Here is a 27488-nt window from a genome sequence, read left to right on the forward strand (position 1 = left end):
CTTCTGGGTGAAGAATGATATCACATTTAACAAGAACTCTGTAATTAATGTGTCACACATTTGAAGCTACAATTAGGGTATCCCTGTAATGTAAATCCAATTGTCTTTATTATCTCTTCTATAATGTGTAATTTTATAATGAGGTAAAGATTGTAGTGCCAAATTAGGGTACTGAGTTCAAGTGCTCATGAGTCATCATCTCAGAAAATAATTTTTCAATTTCTTGATTATAGTTTTTTTTCAGAACTTTGTGAAACTAGTCTCCATGGTTCACTGTAATTTTGTTATCTTAGTGTATGTTTATGTTTTTCTGGTTAATTAACATCCCCACCCCCATAGGAAGAAGAACAGTCAAATTTTGTTAAATTCAGTTTTCCTACTATATTTTAGGACCTTTTATTCATTGAGCACTATGTTCAGGACTTTATATATTTCTGTAAGTTTCTGAAAATGTTAGGGATCTGAAAAAAAAAGTTGAAATATGAAAAGAAAGCTGCAAATCAAAATGAACAAATACTTAATTGGGTATATAAAAACCTAACAATATGCTATCTATAAACTCAATTCTTATTTTTATTTATTTTATGTAATATATGGTATATTTTAAGATGTGGGACTGCTGCTAAGCTGCTAAGTCACTTCAGTCAGGTCCGACTCTGTGCAAACCCATAGACGGGAGCCCATCAGGCTCCCCAGTCCCTGGGATTCTCCAGGCAAGAACACTGGAGTGGGTTGCCATTTCCTTCTCCAATGCATGAAAGTGAAAAGTGAAAGTGAAGTCGCTCAGTCGTATCCGACTCTTAGTGACCCCATGGACTGCAGCCTACCAGGCTCCTCCATCCATGGAATTTTCCAGGCAAGAGTACTGGAGTGGGGTGCCATTGCCTTCTCCAGATGTGGGACTGAAGAACTTCAAAACCAAGCTGTAATCAGTACTTTCACATTAAGCCAGATCTATGAAAGTCTTAAAAATGACCTTAATCTCTTTTTATGGAAGAAAGTAGTCTGTAAAATTTCAAACACTGTTTGGAGGCAAGTGTTTTAAATGTTTCATGCTACAATATGCGTTTTTTATATTCCTTGTCCCTCAAAAGAAAAATAGCAGTAGGCAAAACAAAAATTTTGGAAAATATACCACACACATAAATTCCCTCTTTTGAAACAAAACAAACAAAAAGACATCAAGAGACAAATCATGTAATTTAATTCAGTGATCTTTCTTTCATATTAGTGGCTGAGGTAAGTTGGTGAAAAATGAGTGAAAAACAGTCCAGTCATATGTTTTAACAGCTGATATAAGTATTCAAAAACAATTTAAAGGTAGGCTTTATAATGCATTGTGATGTTGGGGGTGAGGAGGGTGAGATGTATGACATATATCAGTGGGAAGATACTTTGAGTGCACTTAACAATAGGAATAATGGCCCTACAGAAACTTGGGAGTTTTTTCCCCCCATATTCTACATTACATTGGAGAAGGCAATGGCACCCCACTCCAGTACTCTTGCCTGCAAAATCCCATGGATGGAAGAGCCTGGTAGGCTGCAGTCCATGGGGTCGCTAAGAGTAGGACATGACTGAGCAACTTCACTTTTACTTTTCACTTTCATGCATTGGAGAAGGAAATGGAAACCCACTCCAGTGTTCTTGCCTGCAGAATCCCAGGGACTGGGGAGCCTGGTGGGCTGCCGTCCATGGGGTTGCACAGAGTCAAACCCGACTGAAGCGACTTAGCAGCAGCAGCAGCAGCTACATTACATTAAAGGGTAAAGGGGCGGTGGGTAGGGGGTTGGGTAAGTAATAGGAGAGAGCCAATTTAAGAATATCTTTAGCTGTTAAAGACTTTGAATCAATAAAATAATTTCTGATAAATGATTTTTGATAATAATTGAGCAAAAATACTTTTCTGCATATACTACAGACATTAGTTGCTGATTAAGTTATAAGAATTAATCTCTAATTCAGTTCAAGTTCTGTATCTTGTAAAAATCTACTTGGGGTTCATAATATTCTTAATAAGTGCTAGTAAAATACCTGTAACTTTATAGTATTTACTACACCAAAATTATTTCCTAATTTCAGAAAAGTATTACATGTACATATGTTTTTAGCATTTTGAATCAATTCACCTGGTGTTCCATTTCTGAAAATCCATGAAAATTAGAATTTAGAATTGAAATCATTCTAGTCTTTTAATCTGTTTACAAACATTTCCTTCTACCTCCAAAGGCCCTGAGTCTTTATTGTTACCTAGAGAATTTACATCATTTTTTCTACCTGGTCATAAAGTTAGTGCCAAAATCTCTGAAGTACTTCTATGTTACCTCAGAAGAAGGTTATATGATCTCCACCATGTTTAAGCTATTGTGATTCCAATAGGGAATCAAAAAAAAAAAAAAAATCCTCTTTAATCACTTAGACTTGACTTTAAGCCTTCAAAAGCAATTTGTTTGGTTTCTAGTTGTATGAAAGATTATAAAGTGGCATAACTCATTTCTTTGAGCAGCAAACCAACATCATCTACTATTTAGCTACACTTAAACAGTTTTGAAAATTTGTCAAGGATAATTTTACTAGCTGTTATTTGGTAGTGTTGAATAAAAATATTAAGGGAAAAGTAGTTAATTAGGTATGTAATACAGCAATAAATATTTCTGTGTTTTCTGGGAGCAAGTATTATTGACATTCTGCATATATGATATAATATGCATTGTATTACAATTTTGACAATTGTAAAATGCTTTACTACCTAAGACAAAACCTAGAACAGCACTTTCTACTAGAACATCTGCAACAATAGAAATGGTCTGTATTTGTACTGTCCCATTTGGTAGCCACAGCAGCCTTATGTAGCCAAGGAGCATTGAAAATATAGCTACTGTGACTACAGAACTGATTTTAAGTTTCATTTCATTTTCATTTACAATTAGATTTTACTTTTTAGCTAGTGGCTACAAGTTGGACAGCACTAAACATTTCCATCACACAAGATAGTTCCCTGAAACTCCTTTCCAGTAATTTCTCCTTTTCCCAGCATCATAGGGAAACACTAAATATCTAATTTATCCTGTTTTTGGACTTTACCTAAATCGTTTCATACACTATATACCCTTTGTACCTGGCTTCTTTTGCTAAACATGTTTTTGAGATGCACCATGTGTATTGTTAGTAAGTTCCTTTTAATTGCCCAGTAGTATTCCATTGCTGGATCATCGAAAAATCAAGAGAGTTCCAGAAAAACATCTATTTCTGCTCTATTGATTATGCCAAAGACTTTCTCTGTGTGGGTCACAATAAACTGTGGAAAATTCTGAAAGAAATGGGAATACCAGACCACCTGACCTGCCTCTTGAGAAACCTATATGCAGGTCAGGAAGCAACAGTTAGAACTGGACATGGAACAACAGACTGGTTCCAAATAGGAAAAGGAGTACGTCAAGGCTGTATATTGTCACCCTGCTTGTTTAACTTCTATGCAGAGTACATCATGAGAAACGCTGGGCTGGAAGAAGCACAAGCTGGAATCAAGATTGCCGGGAGAAATATCAATAACCTCAGATATGCAGATGACACCACCCTTATAGCAGAAAGTGAAGAGGAACTCAAAAGCCTCTTGATGAAAGTGAAAGAAGAGAGTGAAAAAGTTGGCTTAAAAGCTCAACATTCAGAAAATGAAGATCATGGCATCTGGTCCCATCACTTCATGGAAATAGATGGGGAAACAGTGGAAACAGTGTCAGACTTTATTTTGGGGGCTCCAAAATCACTGCAAATGGTGACTGCAGCCATGAAATTAAAAGACACTTACTCCTTGGAAGGAAAGTTATGACCAACCTAGATAGCATATTAAAGAGCAGAGAGCACTTTGTCAACAAAGGTCCATCTAGTCAAGGCTATGGTTTTTCCAGTGGTCATGTATGGATGTGAGAGTTGGACAGTGAAGAAAGCTGAGCACCGAAAAATTGATGCTTTTGAACTGTGGTGTTGGAGTAGACTCTGAGAGTCCCTTGGACTGCAAGGAGATCCAACCAGTCCAATTTAAAGATCAGTCCTGGGTGTTCTTCGGAAGGAATGATGCTAAAGCTAAAACTCCAGTATTTTGGCCTCCCTCATGCGAAGAGTTGACTCATTGGAAAAGACTCTGAATCTGGGAGGGATTGGGGGCAGGAGGAGAAGGGGACGACAGAGGATGAGATGGCTGGATGCCATCACCAACTCGATGGACATGAGTTTGAGTAAACTCTGGGAGTTGGTGGTGGACAGGGAGGCCTGGCGTGCTGCGATTCATAGGGCCGCAGAGTCGGACATGACTGAGTGACTGAACTGAACTGAACTCCATTGCATAAATGTATCACAATTTGTTTTCCCATCTTCCTACTGATAGCTATTTAGGTTGTTTCCAATTTTTTGGTTTTAATGCTGCAAATACTATATAAGATTCTGCATTAATTAAAGTGAAAAAACCTACATGTGTATATCAAAACATACTTTGATCTTGAAAAAGACAATCAACTTATGAAATTCTATTATGTTCTGTTGCTCAGGTAATTTTTTTAACAAATGAATGGGGGGGGGGTGTGTTTGTGTGTGTGTATAGGCATGCACGTGTTAAGTTGCTTCAGTCTTATCTGTTTGCAACCCTACAAACTGTAACCAGCCAGGATCCTCTGTCCATAGGACTCTCCAGGCAATAATACTGGAGTGGGTTGCCATGCCCTCCTACAGGGGATCTTCCTAACCAGGGGACTGAACCCATGTCTTTACATCTATTGTATTGGCAGGCAGGTTCTCTACTTGGCTGAAAATTTAATTCCAGATTATATACAAGAACAGACATATCTCAGGACGGCTGAGTTAACAGTTGGTTTGTACTACCTAAAATACAGTTAGAACGACAAATCTACCAGAAAAAAATAATGCAGTATTTTCAAAACCAAAATATACTTTGGGTGGGAATGGGTAGTGTTTGGAGTGCTCCAGAGAAAAATGACAAATTATATAGTTTTGAGTTACTCTATTTACTCTAGTTTTGGCCTCTATCACCTGATATCATTATTATTATTGTATATCCACAGAACTTGAGATCTAGTAAAGGCGACTAGTAACCCAGTAGTTTAATTTCCCAGTGTTATGCATATCATAAGAAAGTGAAAGTGAAGTTGAGTCTGACTCTTTGCGACCGCATGGACTATAGCCTACCAGGCTCCTCTGTCCATGGGATTTTCCAGGCAAGAATACTGGAGTGGGTTGCCATTTCCTTCTCCAGGGGATCTTCCTGACCCAGGGATCGAACCCAGGTCTCTGGCATTGTAGGCAGATGCTTTACATCCTGAGCCACCAGGGAAGTCCATATGCATATCATAAATACTCAATAAATAACTGGTTGAAATGACACCATTCATTTCCTTTAGTTGCCTAAGAGAACTAAGACTATAAGTGTCTCTCAATTGAAGAAAATCAGATATTATAATAAAGTGAAAACATTATAAACAGGTGTGATTTCTGCTTTATAAAAGGATTCACCACAAATTCACTGGTAAGCTATCACAGACCAATCCATTAATTTTTAAAACTCTCATATATACAAATTTTGGGGAGTAAATCTACCATATTATCAGTATTTTGTCTTTTGTATGTAGTTTTTCCTTTTATAAGCATTAATGTTGAAGTAAATTATTAGTTCTTGACTATACAGTAGTTATCAATAGTAGGAAATAACCTAATAGATAATATTGAAGAGGAAATTTACCCTTGAGAATGTACTAAAGTAATTTATAAAGTATATCAGTTCAATTCAGTTGCTCAGTCTTGTCCAACTCTTTGAGACCCCATGAATTGCAGCACGCCAGGCCTCCCTGTCCATCACCAGTTCCCGGAGTTTACCCAAACTCATGTCCATTGAGCCAGTGATGGCATCCAGCCATCTCAACCTCTCTCATCCCCTTCTCCTCCTGCCCCCAATCCCTCCCAGATTCAGAGTCTTTTCCAATGAGTCAACTCTTCGCATGAGGGGGCCAAAGTACTGGAGTTTCAGCTTCAGCATCAGTCCTTCCAATGGACACCCAGGACTGATCTCCTTTAGGATGGACTGGTTGGATCTCCTTGCAGTCCAAGGGACTCTCAAGAGTCTTCTCCAACACCACAGTTCAAAAGCATCAATTTTTCGGTGCTCAGCTTTCTTCACCGTCCAACTCTCACATCCATACATGACCACTGGAAAAACCATAGCCTTGACTAGACGGACCTGTGTTGGCAAAGTGCTCTCTGCTTTTTAATATGCTATCTAGGTTGGTCAAACTTTCCTTCCAAGGAGTAAGTGTCTTTTAATTTCATGGCTGCAGTCACCATTTGCAGTGATTTTGGAGCCCCCAAAATAAAGTCTGACACTGTTTCCACTGTTTCCCCATCTATTTCCATGAAGTGATGGGACCAGATGCCATGATCTTCATTTTCTGAATGTTGAGCTTTTAAGCCAACTTTTTCACTCTCCTCTTTCACTTTCATCAAGAGGCTTTTGAGTTCCTTTTCACTTTCTGCTATAAGGGTGGTGTCATCTGCATATCTGAGGTTATTGATATTTCTCCCGGCAATCTTGATTCCAGCTTGTGCTTCTTCCAGTCCAGCGTTTCTCACTATGTACTCTGCATATAAGTTATATAAGCAGGGTGACAATATACAGCCTTGACATACTCCTTTTCCTATTTGGAACCAGTCTGTTGTTCCATGTCCAGTTCTAACTGTTGCTTCCTGACCTGCATATAGGTTTCTCAAGAGGCAGGTCAGGTGGTCTGGTATTCCCATTTCTTTCAGAATTTTCCACAGTTTATTGTGATCCACACATCAAAGGCTTTGGCATATTCAGTAAAGCAGAAATAGATGTTTTTCTGGAACTCTCTTGCTTTTTCCATGATCCAGTGGATGTTGGCAATTTGATCTCTGGTTCCTCTGCGTTTTCTAAATCCAGCTTGAACATCTGCAAGTTCACGGTTCGCGTATTGCTGAAGTCTGGCTTGGAGAATTTTGAGCATTACTTTACTAGCATGTGAGATGGGTGCAACTGTGCAGTAGTTTGAGCATTCTTTGGCATTGCCTTTCTTTGGGATTGGAATGAAAACTGACCTTTTCCAGTCCTGTGGCCACTGCTGAGTTTTCCAAATTTGCTGGCATATTGAGTTCAGCACTTTCACAGCATCATCTTCCAGGATTTGAAATAGCTCAACTGGAATTCCATCACCTCCACTAGCTCTGTTTGTAGTAGTGGTTTCTAATAATCTACACATAATCAGGGCTTCCTATTTTTCAAGTTGTTCAGATACAAATGTGTTCATCGATGTCTCTGCCATTCACTCCAAGCTGACAGCAAAAGCAATCCAAGATCAAAGGACACAGCATTTTAAATTCACAGATATTGACTTTGTACATTTTACTGACAGGCACAATATCTAGCCCAATTTTGATACTCAACAAAAAACTACTGTATTGGCAGTTAATTAATGTGTCAAAGTATGTAAAGTATTTTTTGTTTAGGTACTTTTTCAATCCAGTGTGTATAACACTGTAACAGGTGATAAATGTTAGACACATGGCTGGGTATTTTCTGTGGTGTAACAAATTATTTTTTAACTATATGTGTAACATTTGTAAAGATGTAGCTATATAAGCTTATAAATGACCACAACAGAGAAATGAATACAGGCAAAGGGATTTCTGACCTATCATAACTATTACATAACAAAACATGCATTTATAATCCAGCATGTTTCCAAATCTATAGCTTGAATTGGTTGTTTGGTGCTAACATTGAAAAATTCATAAATACAGGCTGGTTCCAAATAGGAAAAGGAGTTCATCAAGGCTGTATATTGTCACCCTGCTTATTTAACTTCTATGCGGAGTATATCATGAGAAACGCTGGGCTGGAAGAAGCACAATTTGGAATCAAGATTGCGGGGAGAACTATCAATAACCTCAGATATACAGATGACAGCACCCTTATGGCAGAAAGTGAAGAGGAACTAAAAAGCCTCTTGATGAAAGTGAAAGAGGAGAGTGAAAAAGTTGATTTAAAAGCTCAACATTCAGAAAACGAAGATCATGGCATCCGGTCCCATCACTTCATGGGAAATAAATGGGGAAACAGTGGAAACAGTGTCAGACTTTATTTTTGGGGGCTCCAAAATCACTGCAGATGGTGATTGCAGCCATGAAATTAAAAGACGCTTACTCCTTGGAAGGAAAGTTATGACCAACCTAGATAGCATATTAAAAAGCAGAGAGCACTTTGCCAACAAAGGTCCGTCTAGTCAAGGTTACGGTTTTTCCAGTGGTCATGTATGGATGTGAGAGTTGGACGGTGAAGAAAGCTGAGCGCCGAAAAATTGATGCTTTTGAACTGTGGTGTTGGAGTAGACTCTTGAGAGTCCCTTGGACTGCAAGGAGATCCAACCAGTCCAAACTAAAGATCAGTCCTGGGTGTTCTTTGGAAGGAATGATGCTAAAGCTGAAACTCCAGTACTTTGGCCCCCTCATGCAAAGAGTTGATTCATTGGAAAAGACTCTGAATCTGGGAGGGATTGGGGGCAGGAGGAGAAGGGGACAACAGAGGATGAGACGGCTGGATGGCATCACCGACTCGATGGACCTGAGTTTGAGTGAACTCCGGGAGTTGGTGGTGGACAGGGAGGCCTGGCGTGCTGCGATTCATGGGGTCGCAAAGAGTCGGACATGACTGAGCGACTGAACTGAACTGAATCTTATTATGATTAGAACTAATACTCTGAATTATTCTAAAACGGAGAAATATTCTAAATCCTAACTTTAAAAGAACTCACTTAAAATATTTATCTATAACTCAGGAAAATGCCAAATGAGGATGTAGGTTAAAAAAACAAACAAACTCTATGCAGCTTAAAACTGATGTTACAAAGTCCTCACACAAAGGCCACACACTTTTCCTAAAGCAGAGTTCCTCAAAGTACTCTTGAGATAGTTTTGCACAAGCTTCATTATGTGGTTTTCTTGTCTGCAGATTACAATCAGTAAATTAAAAGGGTGGGGAGGATAATGAAATTATGTTAACAGCAGTAAGAAGCAACAGCTGACAGTCAGGGAAGGGATGGGGAAACTATAATAGAACTAAAAAAGCTATTCAGAGCTGTGTGGTGTGAGCAAACAGCAACGCTCACCATTACAGGAATAGAGAGACTTTAGCTGTAAATGTAATGAAATGAATATTCATAATGACTACCAGTTTTCATATAGCTGGAATGCATACTTTATTTCCTACGTGTATGTCGAAACTATCATTCTAAATATGAAGAGTTTAACTGCTGTTGGTCACCGTGTCATCTGTCTCAGATTGGAAGGGCCTACTACCACAGTGGGTCATGAACCTTTCCGTTTTAGCGCTGTTGTTCAATCCTGTTCACTATTACATTGTAACACATAAGAAACTCTGTAACTCATGAGATTACCAAAGGCAACATTACTTTCTTGAATCTATTGTTCAGCTGATTCATAAAATACTCTTATCTAATACTCCATGGTGCAAAATTGTAAAATAAAACCACTGACTTTTAGTTAAGACTGTACCTTCTCCAAAATGAGTATTATGTACCTGATGGTGGTGTTGTGAGGATTAAATGAGATAATGCATGTAAAACACTAAGCACAACGTCTGGGGCAGAATAAAACTTCGGAAACGGGAGCTATTATTTTAGCAGGCCCCAAACCCTCATTCTGCAGGTGCAAAAATTAAGCCTCAAGAGAACCGACTTCCTAATACTCGAATATCCAAGTTATTGTCCTGCATAAGCAGCTTAGCTGCCTGTGTTGGTTTGGTGTATTGGCAGGGCCTGAGGGCATATTTCTGCAGGACTCTTGTCTGCTGGGAATTGGGGGAATATGTTTGAACCCTGTGGCGTTAGAGGCTAATTCGATACCAATGGGGGTTCGTGACAGTTGTGTGCTAACAATATCCATCAGCAAGGGAAGCCATTCGTCTATCTCAAAACACCCGGAAGGAGCAAGACCCTTAATACAGCAGGTTGTTAGGGAACCGGCGACCGGGACGAGGCTAGTAGTAGGACACGGGGTTGAGCTCAAATCCTGCTTTGGTCAGCTTCAAAAAGGGACGAGCACTTAAGAGGGCTGAAGATAACGGGGCTCTAAGAACAGACTAGGTCACCCCACCTCCCAACGCCTTTCCCGGAGGGGGCCCGCCATGCGTTTTCGCGTTCCGGGAGAGACCGATTTCTTGTTCCTTAGTGGCGCTTACTCCCCGCCCTGTAGGTAGGGAGGGAGTCAAAACCTCGCCTCTTCGCTCCTGAGGGCCGGAAGAGCTTGGACCTTCCCGGTGCGCGCCACGCCGCGGCTGGAAGGCGGGAGGCCGGCGCGCGGCCCACGCGCGCCCCGCGTTCGCCCGCTCTAAAATGGCGGCGGAGGCAGCTCGCTCACGCCCCGCCGCCCGCGCTCCTCCGAGTCGTGGCCCCGGGAGGCGGGAGTGGGCCGGAATGCTCGAGGGCGGCGTGGACCCTCCAATCCAGAGCGTTCCCCACCGCCCCGGCACGCTAGAAGTCAGCAGGCGACCGCTACCGGGAATACAGCCGGCGCCTCAGAAGCGGGAGGGGTAGCTAACGAAAAAGTGAGGGTAAAAAAGAGAGCGAGCAAGCGGCGGCACATCCGGGAGCCTACGCCCGCTCCGCCCCGGAAATGATGTTTATATGGGGGGCGAGGTCTCTCTTCAAAGTGGATTCTTCCCCAGCTGTAGCTGGTTGTCTCACAAGGTGTCTGGAATCGTCAACAGCCCCTCTCCTGGGTTAGCCGTTACCGTCTCCCGCTCTGAGGCTTCTTGGCACAATGCAGGCTGCTGCGACTGGTAGCTCTCGTTTCACAGAAAGTATCCCTCGCGCTACGGCCCTAAATTTGTCCTCCAGCCTCGCTAGGGCGTATAGTAGTGTACCTCCGAGGGGAATCTGGGGGTAACCTCAGCCCCTGCCAAACCTAGCGCATCTCTTTGGAATCCTTTCTCGGAAACCTGCTCTCGCTCCTCCCGGTAACTCGGTTCGGGGGTTGTCCGTCACGGAACTGAGCCCGCCCCTTCCGGCTGCTAGCCGGCCCGCCTCCTCCTCTCTTCCCTCCCCCACCCCTCCCCGTGCGAGTGTCTCCCTCTCCCTCTCGCTCCCTCTCTCTTCTCCCTCTCTCTCTCTTTTGTGAGTTATAGCAACCGTTGCCTTGTGAATCAAGCGCCATAGTCACCGTAGTCCTGGCGACTGTTACCCATCAACAACAACTACTCCTCTCCTCCTCCTCCTCCTCCTCCTCCTCTTCCTCCTCCCCACCACCACCATCTCCATCACCCACCAACAACACCACAATAATCCACAGCCAAGGTGAATATTCTTCGGTCTCTACATGTGTGTGGGAGCGTGTGGATGCGTGTGAACGCTTGTGTCCGTGCGTGTGTGTGTCCGTGTGTGTGCGAGCCGAGTGTGCCTGTGCGGGGGTCTCACTTCTGACACCGGGGCTGCAGCTGCGGCGCCGCTGCCGAGGGGCTCGTCCCCCGGGCTTGTTTACAATGGACCGTGCGCGCCGCGGCTGGGTCGGGGGTGTGGGCGCCGCGCCGCCCGCCCGCCGGCCCTGTCCCTCCGCGGCCGCGCTTCAGGGATGGAGCGGGAGCTCGGGGGGCTGCGAGCGGAGTGGGAGAGGGAGCCACAGTTCTGCGCTGCGGACGGTGGAGCTCTCCCCTAGGTCTGGGGCTGAGGAGGAGGGCCAGGTGAAGAGAGGATTTTTTTTCCCTTTTCTTTCTTTAATTTTCTTGTTTTTCAAAGCTGCATGGTCCCTGCTTCTTTTAAAACCGAAATAGACAACAGTGTGCAAGGGGGGACCCAAGAGGTGGTGTTTTGTTGTTGTTGTTCACTTGTGGGGCCTTGTTACGGGTTTTGTTGTTTTTATCCTTATACAACGGTGAACTTTTCTCACCGCCTATACCCTTCATTTTTGCCCCTCTTTGCCTTGTGCTAAATGAGCTGCTCTTTTACCATCATCATCAGCTGCATGGTTTTCTTTTTTCTTTTAAAACTGTGTTTTCTTTGTGCTGCAAACAGTCTTAATATCCTTTCAGCACTCTTCCCTCCCCCCTTTCTTTTACCCCCACACCCCTTGCACACACACTGGAACCAGGGGCTTCTTGGCTGGGTTCTTTGCTGCACGGGGAAGAAGATCTTTTTTTTTTTTTTTTAAGTCTCTCTCCTCTCTATGTCTCTCTTGGTGTGTTTGTGTGTGAGTGTGAGATTTAAACCGGATGCAGAGCATCTGTGGTACTTGGTTAGTAGTTATTGACAGTGCTTTATCCTTCATGTGGAGATGGGAGGGGTACTAGTGAGGTTCCATTTCACTTTGATGAACCTCCTTCCCCACAGTGGAGTGTTAACAATTTTCATTGTGGTTATGAGACTTTGTGTGTTACAAACAGGGAAAGGACAGAAGGAAGCTTTGTGAGAACTGTTTACAGTGTTATTTGTGACACTTATGGTACTTCTGAAGAGTTTTTTTTTTTCTTTCTTCATCTTCTCTGTTCGTTTTCCTTTGAGAGTTGAAATTGAAGTCAAGTTGTTCATAAAGAATGTATGAAGCTACTCAACTTGAAACGTGTGTATATTTCACTTTCTTTGTGGCTGTTAAGATCTAGGCATGTGTGTACTTAACAGTCTTTTTAATATTAGTTTTTGGTTTTCTTTGGACAGTGACTTAAGCCTGCTGAAGAGAGAGAACTTTTCTTTTTAGGTCTTTCCTTCAAAATTCTATTTTTCTCTGTACATTTGAATATTTGTCAGTCCTCAAGTTATAGGCTCTTAGATACAGGTAGCCCAGTTTTAGAGACCCTGTAAATTTGTTCATTTTTCAGCGCAACGTTTAATTAATAGATCATGAGTAAAGAGTTTGATAGTGTGTGCTCAAGCAAATGTAATGTACTATTTTATTTGCACATATTGAAGTTTCCAAATTGAAATTTTTAAATACTTACTTAGTCTTTTTTTTCTAACAGCAAACCATATATTGATTTACCTGACAGAACAGACCGTGGATAATGTGACAGTATTAATTATTCTTGAGATTGTCAGTGAGCAAGTTGGGTAATTGTAATGCAATTTAAGGCTAATACTTTGTAAAATAAGAGTTAGAGTTTAAAAACTTTTCCTTTTTAAAATTAAATTCCTTGTGGTTGGTATTTTAAATGAAGATGATGTTGGTTCTGAACGAAGACTTTCTCAGAGCACTAAAATTTCTTTATATTTGTCGCCCCCTCCCCAACCTAGGTTTCATGCAAATCTCTAATACTAACCTGTATTTTTTTTCTGTTCAGGTGAGTGTCAAATGCCTGAACACTTTTGGCTGGTGAAGTTCCTGGGTCCTTATAAACTTTGAAGTTAATAGGAGTTTTTCTGTCTTGAGACAGTTTCAGACTTTATGCCATTTACATAATACATTTTCAGTCGAGTAGATTATATGCTATAATTTTATAGTTTAATGTTTTTATGGGCAGTGTCCAAGAACTTTTTTGAGGCATTTCACTCATTACAACTATCTCAGGTTTTTTTTTTTTTTTCTCAGGTTTTCTCTAAGTTAGATTTTCATTCACAAGGTGTTTTGAGAGCAGAAGTTAATTTGAATTCTATTACTTATCTGTTACTAAAAGCACATATGTGATAGAAAAGTTGCTGTAGAGATGCCTTGGACGCAGGTGTGTCAACATTATTCATATGGATCAAGTAAATAATAGAAATACTAACAAAGGATAAATTTTTAAATTTAACATACCGATAAATACTTGGTAACACTTAAATTTTTTTTTTTCTGTGATATTTTTCCTAGGAGAGACTATATTATGTGTTGATATTTGTGTTTGTATTAGACTAAAAAAACACCTGAAGTGTCCAAACTTTAAAACTAAAATTATTAAATAGGAGTTACTTGTAACTTATTTTGAATAGCTGAATATTTGTGATTCATTGTATGTCATAATGTCTGTCTCAGCCTTTTTATGTTATTGTGCCTATTGCATTAAATGGTATAGGCATATTTCTGTAGTGCATTGAAATGTATAACAGTAAACTAAAATGCACTTCTCAAATGCATCATTCCACAATGTTTTCATTATATGGGATGATTATGCTAATTAAAAAAGTAGTATATTATTCCTCCAGTATTCAAATACTCTTGTACTCAAAAGGTTTATAGTTAATAAGTTTAGGATATGCAAAAAACTTACAGTTTATGAATTTAATATATGTTAACCCTAAGCAATATTTTTTATAGAAGCATTTAATGGTAAAAAGGTATTGCTATTAAAAATTAGGAATTAAAACATGAATTTTGAATCAAAGATTTAATCTTTTATTTAAACAATACATGTTACAATTTGATAACATGTTTCATTGTTCTTCAGAAGGTTGATTTTTTATGTACTCTATACACTGTCAACTGAAGAAATCAGTGGGTGGAGTTTGATTTTACATCTCAGAGTTTTTAGTAAGTATGTGTATATATGTGTGTGTATTTAAAAGAGAAGATAGAGTATCAATATGTAGGAAGAGTTTTAAAAAAACTTTTCTGAACCATGAAGTAAGAATGTTACTTTGTGTTTTTTTGTGTGTCTCTAGTGAGTATGTTACAAGAAATAAGAATACCAAACAAAGAAACTTTTCAAATTACAAAGTCTTCAAAGACATAAACTTTTACATTATGAAAAATCTGCTAGGTTTTTTTTTGTTTTTTTTTGTTTTTTTTTGCTTGCTTGCTTTGTTTTTATGCTGAGCATTAGGCTAAAAATCCTCTGTATCTAGTTACTTTTAAAAATAAACAACTTAGTTTCCCTAATGGAAATATTTGTCTTTAACTCTTTGGTATAGAGTCCCAGTGGCTGTTGGAAAACAGATTTTAAATTCCTCTCTGTTCACAGGTGCATAGTGTTCCCATATTTTGGAAATCTAAGATTAAATGGATTTAACTAAATCTAGCTTTGTTAGGGACAGATGGCTGTTTTAAACAGGTGTCACTTTCGTTTCTAGTGCATTGTGTTGGGACTTCCAGTGGTTCACAGACGAGCTGTCTAAAGCAGGTGGCATCCTTTGCTTTTGTTCTTAGTAAAATATACTTTTGGAGTTAATTATTTTCCTAGGAAGAGTTGTTTTTCTTTTTAAAGTAAAGGTTTTGAACTATTCAAATTGAGATTCCTAATTTAATTAACATAACCTTTTTTTTTGAATATCATTCTGTTTTTGAGCTGTGTAAGCTGCAGGTCCTTTCAGAAAACACTTCAAATTCTTTAAACAGTGATAAATTCCATTTGAATCCAGAAAAAGTACTCAGGAGCACTTTACACAGTCAGTTTATCTGAAGCAAAAAGGCAGATTTGAATAAAGTGAAATTAGGGAACATGAAATTAGGTAACAAGTTAACTTTTGCTGTCCCATACTTGAATGTTTTTTTAGCATCATTATTTTAATTTAAATATTAAGTGTTGAGAACTGGTGTTGTTTTGTTGGTTACTTTAAATATTATCAAGTGAAAACATTTTCCTGACCTACTTTGATTATTACTATAAAGATTTTAGTGCTCTTTTTAAGTGAAAATTGTTCTTAAGCATTAATGTTTAAAAATATGTACTGAAATAAATAAGAGTATCAATCTATTGATTTTTAAGGTTCATATTTACTTGAATTCTATCCTTTTTTGGTGGAAATTTTATACATCTTACAACAGATGCACCAGAGGGTGCTATGCTGTTTGCAACAAGAGATTATTATCACAAAGAATGTGATCTGATTAGAACTTTTATTTAAAGAAAAAATTTAATTACATATGCATTCAAGCATATAATAGCCTTATTTCTTTGGAGTTTAAATTTAATATACTGTCTTAATTGGCAGTTTTATATCAAAGCCTGTCTCTCTGAACTAATATATATTAGCACAGTATAAAACAATATCAAGATTGATATCTTTGGTATCATCTGAATGTCAGCATTTGTCCTATACGCACATACATTTATATTTTTATTAAGGTATTTTAATTTGTATCTAAAAAAAATTAGCTAACTTGAGAATCATACTATTTTGGCCGTGTGGCTTTGTACTCTGTAAATTGGTTCTTATTGCACCTATCAATATATTGTATATCCTTATAACATTTATATATGGCATAATTAGTGGTATGCTTTTTATGGTATAATCTAAAAAAAGCCATTTCAAAAGTATAAATTGTAATAATAGTTATCAGGCTAATTAACTCAACAGCAATAATAATAGAAACTGTCTGGAGAATTTGGTCCCTACTTCATGCTGTTAGAAGAGTCTGGTTTGAATATTTAACTTGGCTTTATTATCTGAAAAGTTTTAGATTCTCTGCTTTACTCTGTGCCTTATACTTGTAAACTGGAAGTGACCATATATTACTTTATGTTTCTGAGTATTTGTTCAGCAAGGTTTTTTAGAAGAACACTTGAATTCAGTCTTTGGGGTTCTTGCATCATTGACTTTACTTCTTCCGTAGTGCATGTGCGTGTAAGGTAAATACTGAAGCGGTAGTAGTCAGTGTTTTCCTCAAGTAAGCTTAGAAAGGCACAGTTATATCAAGTCAGCTTTTCTCCAGATGATGGATTTATGTGTACTGTAGTTCCACATTTAAGTACAATCAGCAAAATGTGATTTTTTTTTTAGAAGTGCCTTTATAAGACATAGTATTTCATGTGTTGAAACGCCGCCGAGACTCTAAAACATCAATAGAGAATAACAATTTTTAAAGTATTAGTCTTGTTAAAATAGATTAGGCATTTCTCCTCAAAAATATGGTCCTACTAATTCATTAACAGAATTGGTTAATGAATAAATTATTAAATTGGCATAACCAACTTTTGCTGCTAAGAATTTAAAGTATTATGACATTGTTTCAAAACCTTTATATTTGATGTTTTATATTTCATATCAAACTATAAGACATATTTCATGAAAAATCAGTTAAAAAGTTGGAATGTATTTAGAGTATCAAATAGGTGTATGTTTTGTTTTTAAAATGGGTTAAGGGTAAATATATTGGTTAAAAACACAAGGCTTTGGATGCAGATTTCAGATAATTTTATCAGCTGTGGAACCTTGGACAGGTTATTTCCCTTCGTTTGGCCTCAGTTTTCTCATCTCAAAAATGGATGTCTTAGCCTGCCTTACAGAGTTTTGTGAAGAGTAAAGGAGCTAATTTATGTAATGTGCTTTGTTCAGTACTTGACACAGAATATATGCCCAGGGGCTCAGTGGTAAAGAATCTGTCTGCCAGTGTAGGAGACATAGGAGATGTGGGTTCGATCCCTGGGTCAGGAGGATCCTCTGAAGGAGGAAGTGGCAACCCACTCCAGTATTCTTGCCTGAGAAATCTCATGGACAGAGAATCCTGTTGGGCTACAGTCCATGGGGTTGCAAAGAGTTGGACACGATTTGGGAACTGAACATGCAGGCACCCATGCACACACATGTTCAATACATGTTGGCTCTTATGGAATACTGAGAAAATACCCAGTCTAAAATTTCTTTGAATATGCTATTGGGTCATAAGTTGTGAAAGATTTTGCTCACTGACCTACATATTAAATGATTATTCCCTTTCCCTCCTTTTAAAAATAAATCAAAGAGACCGAAGCTATCAACTGTAGGCTTGGATCACCATTTAATGACCAGTCTTGTTTTTACACTGAATTAATAGGATGCTGGGGCTTCCCAGCTGGTGCAGTGGTAATGAATCATCCTGCCAGTGCAGGAGATGCTGGAGACCCAGGTTTGATCCCTGGGTTGGGGATACCCCTTGAATGAGGAAATGGCAACCCACCCCAGTATTCTTGCCTGTAAAATCCCATGGACAGAGGAGCCTGTGGGCTAAAGTCCATGGGGTTGCAAAGAGTCAGACCCGAGTGAGTGATTGAGCACACACAATAGGGTGCTAGCCCAAAGTTCTGTTTTAGTTATCTACAGCCTTATTATAATGGATTCTTTTTATGTTGGATACCTTTTCTGGTCTAGGGATCTCAGACTGAGAATTAATGGTGTAACACTTCATAAACTCTTACACTTCCCATTGTCCAATTTATATTTTCCCTTTCACATCTATTACACATGAATTCATTTGAAAACATTTTGAGCCCTACTTATATAAAATGCAGTCATTAATATATAATGATGACAATAGTTGTATAAAGATGAGTTCACCAAGGGGTTATTCCCAATTATAATGCACTGCTTAGAATTGTTATTGTAACAACAGTAGAAAAGTGTGTGAGGTCACCATTTATATACCTGTAGCAATAAGTAATTTTAGAAGAGTTTGCCAACCCAAATCTTGGGGTATAAAGTAACCTCAAGAATGTTATTTTGTAAAACATGTAATATGAAATTATAGAGGAAAAATAACACCTTTGGTTTCCTTTGTTAGGGCATTAAAGATGTTGAAAGAATCATTTTAGTTGACTGCTATATCTAAAGTTACTGTTCAGTAAGCTTGCTATGTTTCTATTTTTCTAAGCACTTTGACTAAGAATGAAATGTTTTTCTCATTTTAGAGTGATCTAAATAGCCCCAATCTTTCTCAAAGTGGAAATATAATTTATCCATTACAGTTGAAAATTTACCTGATACTGTGTGTCATCATTTTTGCTGAAGCATTGTATACTGTACAGGCTTTTTGCCCGTCACCCTCATCTTACCTACTCCCATCCTTCCACTTCTGTTCAGTGTTTAATTAATTATATGACTCCTTTACATTATTTTTATAGATAATTAGTCCCGACTTATAAAGTAGGCAGACTCTCGGCTCAGCCATCTGCTTCCTTTCGCCAATGAATCTAACATACATTTTCAAGGGAGCTTTTGGAAAAAGGTTGGAAATGTGACTTAGATGGTAAGATTATATATCATTCTTACCAGTTTCATTCATCTGTTATCTTTGTAAACTTTGTCCTCTTGAACAAATTCATATCCTTGTTCCACTAATGATGTAGCCTGAGCGTAATTATGCTCCACAAGTTTCTCTTCCTAGTCCCGGCTATGTACTGGCCTCTGGCTAAGCACTTCTGGTTGACTCTTGCTCTAGTCCCAGAATACCTTGTTTGCATAGTCACATGTGCCTGCCCATTGCTGACTTTTAACTCCTGGATTCTTTTTTCTCTGCTTTCATTAGAAGCTGTAATTTGTTGTTGTTTAGTCATTAAATCTTGTCTGACTCTTTTGTGACCTCATGGACTGTCGCCTGCCAGGCTCCTGTGTCCATGGAATTTCCCAGGCAAGAATACTGGAGTGGGTTGCTATTTCCTTCTCCAAGGGATCTTTCCGACCCAGAGATCGAACCTGTATCTCCTACATTGCAGGTGGATTCTTTACTGCTGAGCCACCAGGGAGGTTGGCCAGAAGCTGTAATACCCAGTCAGTATTGCTTGCCTTGACTTCACAGTACCTGGTTGAGATTAAGAGAGGTCTTCCTGTTTAGGCAAAAATGGTCAAGGGATAATAGGAGCTAAGAGTGAGGCAGCTTACCTGAAAATGAAAATACATTGGTTGGAGAGGAGACAAATACACTGACAGGTGATATGCAAGGAGAAGATAGGGGAACTAGGCTGAGAAATAAAGGTCTTCAAGCACCAGCCAAAGAACAGTAAAGAGGAGGGAAAAAAGCTTCTGATATGCAGTCTGCCACTAAGTGAAAAACCTTAGGCTAGTCACTTAACCCCCCTAGGTCTCAGTTTCTCCATTTGTAAACTGAAACAGTAGGGCTGTGTGATCTCTAAAGCCCTTTCCAGCACTAATCGTCTATGATTCCCTGGTGAGATTGGCGTGGGGAAAAGGGAAACATGCCAATAACATGGAGCCTGGAATCAGTGTTGCCTTTACTGATGGCATTTTGCTTGCGTGTTGTTTCTTCTGATAAGAACAACAAAGAAAACCCAGAGCCTGGGTCTAGCATAATGGCCATGTCTATGGCACAGCCTCAGAAGCTTCCACTATTTCAGTGGGCCCTGAGGGAAGCTGTGGCCAGGTGCCCTGATTTCCTCACCCACATAGGAATAAGCTGAGTCTTGCAGCTTGAGCTCCTGCCGCGCCAGCTCCTTTATGTCTCTGTGCCAGACAAGTGTCTGACAGTTGGGGCTCCTGCCTGTTGCTCACCAATGAGGTAGTTAAAACAGGACATGATTTCCCAACTCTGTGGATAGGCAAATTGACAGGGAAAGTGAGGGCATGGAAGATAAGTTCTCTCTGTGAGCTTTGTTCACTCTCATTAGAAGTAGTAAAAATTAATTTAGTTTCTGTTGGTCTCATTTTTCAATATTTCTTCCCCAGTTACTAAAGCCTTGACTTTTTTTCTTCCCTTCATACTATTCGGCTACTTTTGAGAAGAGCTAAAATCCTGTCAAGGAGACTGAGTGAGTTCTTGGGCTTCTTGACTGCTTTTGGGGCCATGCTGTGGGATGCATTGGCAATCATTGTTGCTTTTTGCTTTCTGAATATTGTTTATACTTGGATATGCATTTTTTAAATTCAGGTTTTTTGGCAGAGAAATTATGTCTTTTGGTCAAGAAGTATGCATTTCATAACTTAAAAAAATCTTTATTGGAATATACTTGACTTAAAATGTTGTGTTAGTTTCAAGTGTATAGCAAGATGAATCAGTTATACACACATATATATCCACTCTTTTTTAGATTCTTTTTCCGTAGAGGTCATTACAGGGTATTGAGTAGAGTTCCCTGTGCCATAGCGTAGGTTCTTACTAGTTATCTGTTTTATATATAGTAGTGTGTATATGTCAGCCCCAATCTCCCAGTTTAATCCCTTCCTTCCCCTTTCCCACTTGGAAACCATAAGATTTGTTTTCTACATCAGTGACTCTGTTTCTGCTTTGTAAATAAATTCATTTATACTATTTTTTAGATACCAAATATGATATTTGTCTTTGACTTACTTCACTCAGTACTTTATTTGGCAAGTGCACTTACAAGATTTTAGAGGCTTTTTCATGAGTTCATTAATATAAGTCTGACGTTCTGTTCTATCTCACCTTACCTCTCTTACTAGTTTAATAAGGGGTATATGAAAGATTAACAGATTTTAATCATTACTTTTAATATTTGAATGCTATTTTTTATTGATTAATAGAAATGTATTCAAGTTTCTGAATTACAGATCTGAATGCTTGATGGCTTCAAACATTTCAGTATAAAACTATCATCCTTAAAAATGCATCTGGCCCTCTCAGTCTCAGTCAGCATAGTTTATGTTAACATGCAATTAGAAACCCTTTGCTTCTCAGTTAAATTTGTTTCTTCAATGCTTTAGTTGTGGGGGTGGTGAGGGAGGCTGCTGGAGCGGGGCAGGAAGAAAGAGATACATGTAGAAATTATATCCTGTTTCCATGATTGAATATTAGTGCTTTGCATACTCTATCCAGTTGGTTTTCTGGACTGTAAAGTTTTGGTGGAAATAAAGATTAGAGTGGGGATTGCAGGGCATGTGGGGTGGGGTGCGGAACAAATGACTTAGGTGACACAGTATTTCTTACAGATCCGTTTCCTTTCCTGTGTTGTAGTATTAATCAGGGTATGTACACTTTTGGACGATAGGCATTTTATTATTTCATATTTGTCTGATTCCTTTTCTCCTAAAACTTGATTGTATCTGTATATGTATGTTGTATATACAACACCCTTTGTATATTGGTATGCAGTAATATCTTTCTCTTTTAAAAAGAGTCTATATTGTGATTTAGCCCTGCACAGATTTAGAAAGGTAGGAGTAAATAGTGAGAAATGTAGTTTCTATGCTAGATAACAGAAATGATTCCTTAAATTCACCTCTCTACATTTTTCTTTGATAGATTGTTTTGTGGATATATATTTTTTGCAATAAAATCTAGATTATTCCTTTATTCCTGCTGAGGCTTACATTTTAAAAGAACCAAAGACTGTAGTCTGTCACATCAGGCTTTCACTGATTGACATCTGATTATATCTGATAACAATCTTGGAGATGAGTTTTAATGAAGTGTCAGCATAAGAGTCATTAAAAAAACACATGAAAAGATAGTATATTAGTGATCTTAAAATCACTTTTACATCTTAAATATACAATATGCATATTTGACGTGCTGTGATGAAAACCCAACATGAAATATTAATACACAGACACCAGATAAAGTGAGATTATTTGTTTTGATCATGTAACATGATCACATTATATGCTTTTAAAGTACATTTTAAAACATGATATTTTGTTTAACAAGTCATATTTCTAGGGTGTACTTTCATTAAGAAAACTGGATTTTAGCTTATATGTAGTGTTTTGTGTATGTGTATATGTTTGTGTGTAGACCTTTGGAAAATCATTTTAATTGGTACTTCAGAACTTTGGTCAACACTTTTTGCCCACTGATTTTTGTATTTTGCGTATCTTGGAACAATATTAGTGTTATTTTCTTGAAGCAGAGAAAATTAGGGGAGGTGATGTATTTTAATATTTTTTGATTGGATTAGATTTACTTGAGTACTTACTGGTCTTGATAGAAATGCCAGTGACTGTGGAATGGAGATGATCAGAGACATTTGTGGGAGGAGGTCATTATATTGATCCTGCATGTCACTCAACCTTCCTTCATGCTGTCCTTGATAAACTTTAAAGTGAAGACGTCTTTTTTGGATAATATGAACCTGTGATATTGTGTTTTTGTTAATTTACATGGCTGTCTGGAATTTCCCAAATTCTACCACAGCCTTGTGTGATGCATTGTCCATGAGCTTCGGAAGCTCCAGCATAAGTTTTGGTTTATAAATCTTAGAAAGAATGATAATTGATGACTAGGCATGCCTAGCAACCCACTCCAGTCTTCTTGCCTAGAGAATCCCAGGGACGGAGGAGCTTGGTGGGCTGCCATCTATGGGGTTGCACAGAGTCAGACACGACTGAAGTGACTTAGCAGCAGCAGCAGGCATGCCTAGAACAACACCTTAATCTGAAGGAATGGGATAAGATGAGGGTAGTTTGGTAATTTCCAATCATATACTTGGAAAAATTAGACAGGAATAACGACTAGTACAGTATAGAGAAAAAGAAGGGTGATGTTAGGGGCCACATAGGAAATTCACTTGGCCAGATTAAGCATATTTAGTAATATTACTGCTATCATTAATACCATTATTTATAATATTTTATTCTAAAATATTGTAGCAGAGACATAAGAACACTTTGATATGTTAGTCTATAAGCTTGTAGTTTTATATCTTTGTTCTTTAGCTTTATTTTTGAATGAGAAATTAAGGATTTATATCAATGTGTATTTAGTGCCAGTACTGTTTTGGTTAATTTAGGAATCCTGAAATGGCTTGGCTTTCTATTGGGTTTTAAGGAATGTTTTAAAAGAAAAGTGAAAAATTAGGTATTTGATACAAAATTAGATATTCTTGGCTAGGTGGACATATTTTTTAAGATCTGAAATTTTAGAAGGCAGAAATTATCGAGATGATATTTAGACATCAGGAGGGATTTAAAACAAAGGACCGGAGGAGACATTGAAAATGCAGTTAGATGAAACCTTGAAATAAAGGTTAAAAATAAGGTGAGATGGATAAATCAAAATACGAATGGTGTAATAATTTGTTAGATGAATAATCACTTCTTGGCCTTACTATGATTTTAACAAATAGAGGAAGCTGAGAAACAAATTATACTTAAGTTTCTTATGGGCACCACATTTGTTTTTTTGTCTGAAATATTTACAATAATGTCTGAGACCTTTGACTATTATTGTATGGGACTTTACTATTAATGTTGTATATAGAAAAAGAATTAAACTGAGAAATTACATCAGAGTTTTCTTGTAATTCTTTTATTGTTACAAAGTTAAATGTTAGTATAAAAAATTAATATATTTCATTAGAGTATCTGATTAGTGTATATGATATCCAAAGTAGTTAACGTTTGGGAAGCCAGTGTATAGTGAAAAACTGTGTACCATAAATGTATATATTCTTAAAACTTCCTTATTTTGAAATTTTAAAAACTAATAGTGGAGCATATAGAATAGTATAGTGAACCCTTATGGGTCTGTCTCTCAGACCTAACTATTATTACGTTCCGTTGTTTTTAAAGCTGTATAATATGAAATAATTTGTTGATTGAAATGAACTTGAATCACACTTTGTTTAACATTGCTCTGAAGAAGTTTAAGTCAAATGTTAAGAACAGATTCAGTGTAGCCTTGAAACCATGGAAACCATGCTTTCATTAATTTAAGACAAAATATTTAAGAGTGATTGATCTTCGTGTTGTTTCTTCTCAGCAAAGCATTTGTACATTAGGAAGTTTCTTCTCATTTGTTGGTCAAGTCCTTTGTTTATTAATTGCAGCCTCTTCGACTTGGAATCTACCTGTCATTACTAAAGGGAATAAGTGCACAGCTGCAGCCCTTGTTCACAGGGCACAGGAAAACAACTGTCTTTATATACACCTGCTAGAGGTGAAAGGGATTACTGTTTTGTACATCATTCTTTTAACTTGTTTTTGGGTAGATTTGGATGAACTGTTAAGAGCCATTTTGTAAGGTGACAGGGAAGAGACCATTTATCTTCTGGAATATTCCCTTTAGAGTTAGCTATTCAGTTGCTTGGAGAAGGCAATGGCACCCCCACTCCAGTACTCTTGCCTGGAAAACCCCATGGACAGAGGAGCCTGGTAGGCTGCAGTCCATGGGGTCGCTAAGAGTCTGACACGACTGAGCGACTTCACTTTCACTTTCATGCATTGGAGAAGGAAATGGCAACCCACTCCAGTGTCCTTGCCTGGAGAATCCCAGGGACGGGGGAGCCTGGTGGGCTGCCGTCTCTGGGGTCACATAGAGTCAGACACGACTGAAGCGACTTAGCAGCAGCAGCAGCAGCATTCAGTTACTTGGATATAATAGAACATAAAGGAAGAGACATCCATTGGTAAGAGTTACTGTACTGAAAACTTATGACATCATTCAAAGCAATTTAGTGTTTTTTTATTGTCTTCAGAGAATGAGGAGAGTCCCTTAGTTTTATTATTTCACTGAAGTTTTGTTGTTGAGTCGCTAAGTCGTGTCCGACTCTTTGTGACCACATGGACTGTAGCCCACCAGGCCCCTCTCCATGGGATTTCCCAGGCAAGAATTCTGGAGTGGGTTGCCATTTCCTTCTCCAGGGGGTCTTCACAACTGAGGGATCGAACTTGCATCTCCTGCTTTTTGCAGGTGAATTCTTTACCAGTGAGCCACTAGGGAAGCCCGTGACTGAAGTCAGGCGGTATAAAAGAAGCTTATTTCCAATGCTGGAGTCTATTCCCCCTTGCCAAATCCATTATTCATGTTGAAAATTATGCTGTAATGAGCAGAATAATATGTGTAACAAATAATGATTAATGTCATTTTGTATGTTGATAAGGGAAGAGAACCAACTATCTTTATATTTTAATGTAATTTAGAAACTAAGCAGTTCCTAACGTGAGAAAATCATGTTGCTCTACTTACGCTCTATTGGAGTAACTCCCCAGTAGCAAACAATGTTCTGATTTGGGAGAACACCATGAGAAGGAAAGCTATGTCAAATAATTGACTTCTGTTTTAGAACCTGAACCTGTCTGCATAACAGCTAAGCTTTTGAGTCTGAAGCTGGAGCTTCAGATCGCCTAGAAAGAATGTTTTCCTTTCTCAGGGACCCAGCTTCAGCCTTTCTCCCTGTTTCTGCCTAACTACTCTATATTCTTCTGCCTCTTCACTATGTCTGGTCAGCATAGCTAAACAAAAGGGGTAGCCAGGATGCTAGAGTAGAGATTAAAGAGGTGAAAAGATCTGTTGCTAGATTTACACATGCTTCCAGGTGGTACAAATAGATTCCAGGAGAGACGTAATTAGGATGTTTTATTTTAGAAACAAAATTTTTAAGTTGGAACAGACTGGAGGTTATCTCGTTCAACCCTCCATTCCCTATTTATTTGAAAGAAAATGGAGGCTAAGTGACTTGGAAGTATAACAAATCAGAGCTGGGGCTCTTGAGCTCCAGACTCCTCACTCCTTGACCAGTGTTCTCATGCTGTATACTTCTTACGCTGTATACTTAACTTTCATTAAAGGCTGGCAACTCAAATGTGCTGCCTTAAATATTCACAGTACTTGCTTATTTTGTCTACAAGTCTGAGCTCCATATTTTTCTTAGAAAAAGTAAAGTTTTATAATTCTGTACTAAAATTTTGAATATATATCTTAATTTATCATGTTATTGTCATTTAGTTGCTAAGTTGTGTCTTTTGCGACCCCATGGACTCGAGCCCGCCAGGCTCCTCTGTCCATGGAATTTCCAGGCAAGAACACTGGGATGGGTTGCCATTCCCTTCTCCAGGGGATCTTCTGTACCCAGAGATCAAACCTGCATTGCAGGCAGATTCTTCACCACTGAGCCACCAGAGAAGCCCAGTTTTTATCATTGTCAACTATAATTTTTGGTATACAGGTCATTATTTAATTGTTTTATTTAAAAATGACATAGAAATGCAATTTAAAATGTTTTCCAGGCTCTTAAATAGGCTGTATTCTAAGGGGAAGTATCATATTTGCTTGTTTTATTTATTTATTTTTTTTAAAGAAAAATAGCAGATTTGTAATCTCTATCGTTTGTACTTCCCCTTTCTGGGTGTTAGTGATGTATGTCATAATTGTATTAGTGTACATTATCTTCAGACTTGGCATATACGTCTTTACTTATTTGAAGAGGTAAGGGTGATTCTAATCATTCTAAAGATTGTTGTAAAAAGTTAATGAACTACTAATTATAGAAATTGAAATATTTGTTCCTCTAGGTCACTCTCTTGAGTGAAAGTAAAATTACTGGCAGCTGATATTGGCTATACAAGTTGAGACTTGCCTAGCTGGGATTTAAAGGTGCTGCAGCACTCTTAAGTCAAAGAACCAACAAATGAGAACATGAAGGGACTGCCGTGTATTCCATAGCAACTAAAAGCAGTATATGCAGTCATGCTGTTATATGACTTCTTATTTTCTTAATCTGAGTTTTTGGAAGGATCTATTGTTTACTGATTAATAGTTTGAGACTGTGGCAGGAATAAGTAATTACCAAGATTTTGTCTTATTTTTCTATGTTTGTGTGTGTGTGTTAGATTTGGAAGTAAACCTATGAGGTTAGGCTTGGGTTTAGTTTTGGTGTATCCGGTTTTGTGATAAAGATGAACAATTTGAGCACTAACCCTGTTGATTATTTGAAACAATCCACCTAAGAGAGACTGAGAAATTGACAAAAACCCTGAACTTTCTAGCAGTACCCTGATGCTCTTACCAGCTTTATTTGTGGCACCAAATCTTAAAGGATGCATTTATATAAAACAGGAGTAGGTTTCCTATGGGGGAAAACCATTTGTCATTTGCTCTTAACAAGG

The 27488-nt window shown here is 38.4% G+C and overlaps 1 protein-coding gene across 5 annotated transcripts in view; it reads left to right on the forward strand.

The window, feature by feature from the left end:
- Positions 1–9379: 9379 nt before the first annotated feature.
- Positions 9380–27488, forward strand: part of RFX3 (regulatory factor X3) — a 339201-nt gene continuing 321092 nt past the window's right edge. For 2 of the 5 annotated variants that reach the window (XM_061425410.1, XM_061425409.1), the window contains exon 1: positions 9381–11390. The gene's annotated coding sequence lies outside the window, so the exon portion shown is untranslated. Of the gene's footprint in view, positions 14530–27488 lie in introns of all 5 variants that reach the window. The other 3 variants (XM_061425413.1, XM_061425414.1, XM_061425412.1) reach the window with 3 other exon arrangements.

This window comes from Bos javanicus, chromosome 8, assembly GCF_032452875.1.
Source record: "Bos javanicus breed banteng chromosome 8, ARS-OSU_banteng_1.0, whole genome shotgun sequence".
NCBI lineage: Eukaryota > Metazoa > Chordata > Mammalia > Artiodactyla > Bovidae > Bos > Bos javanicus.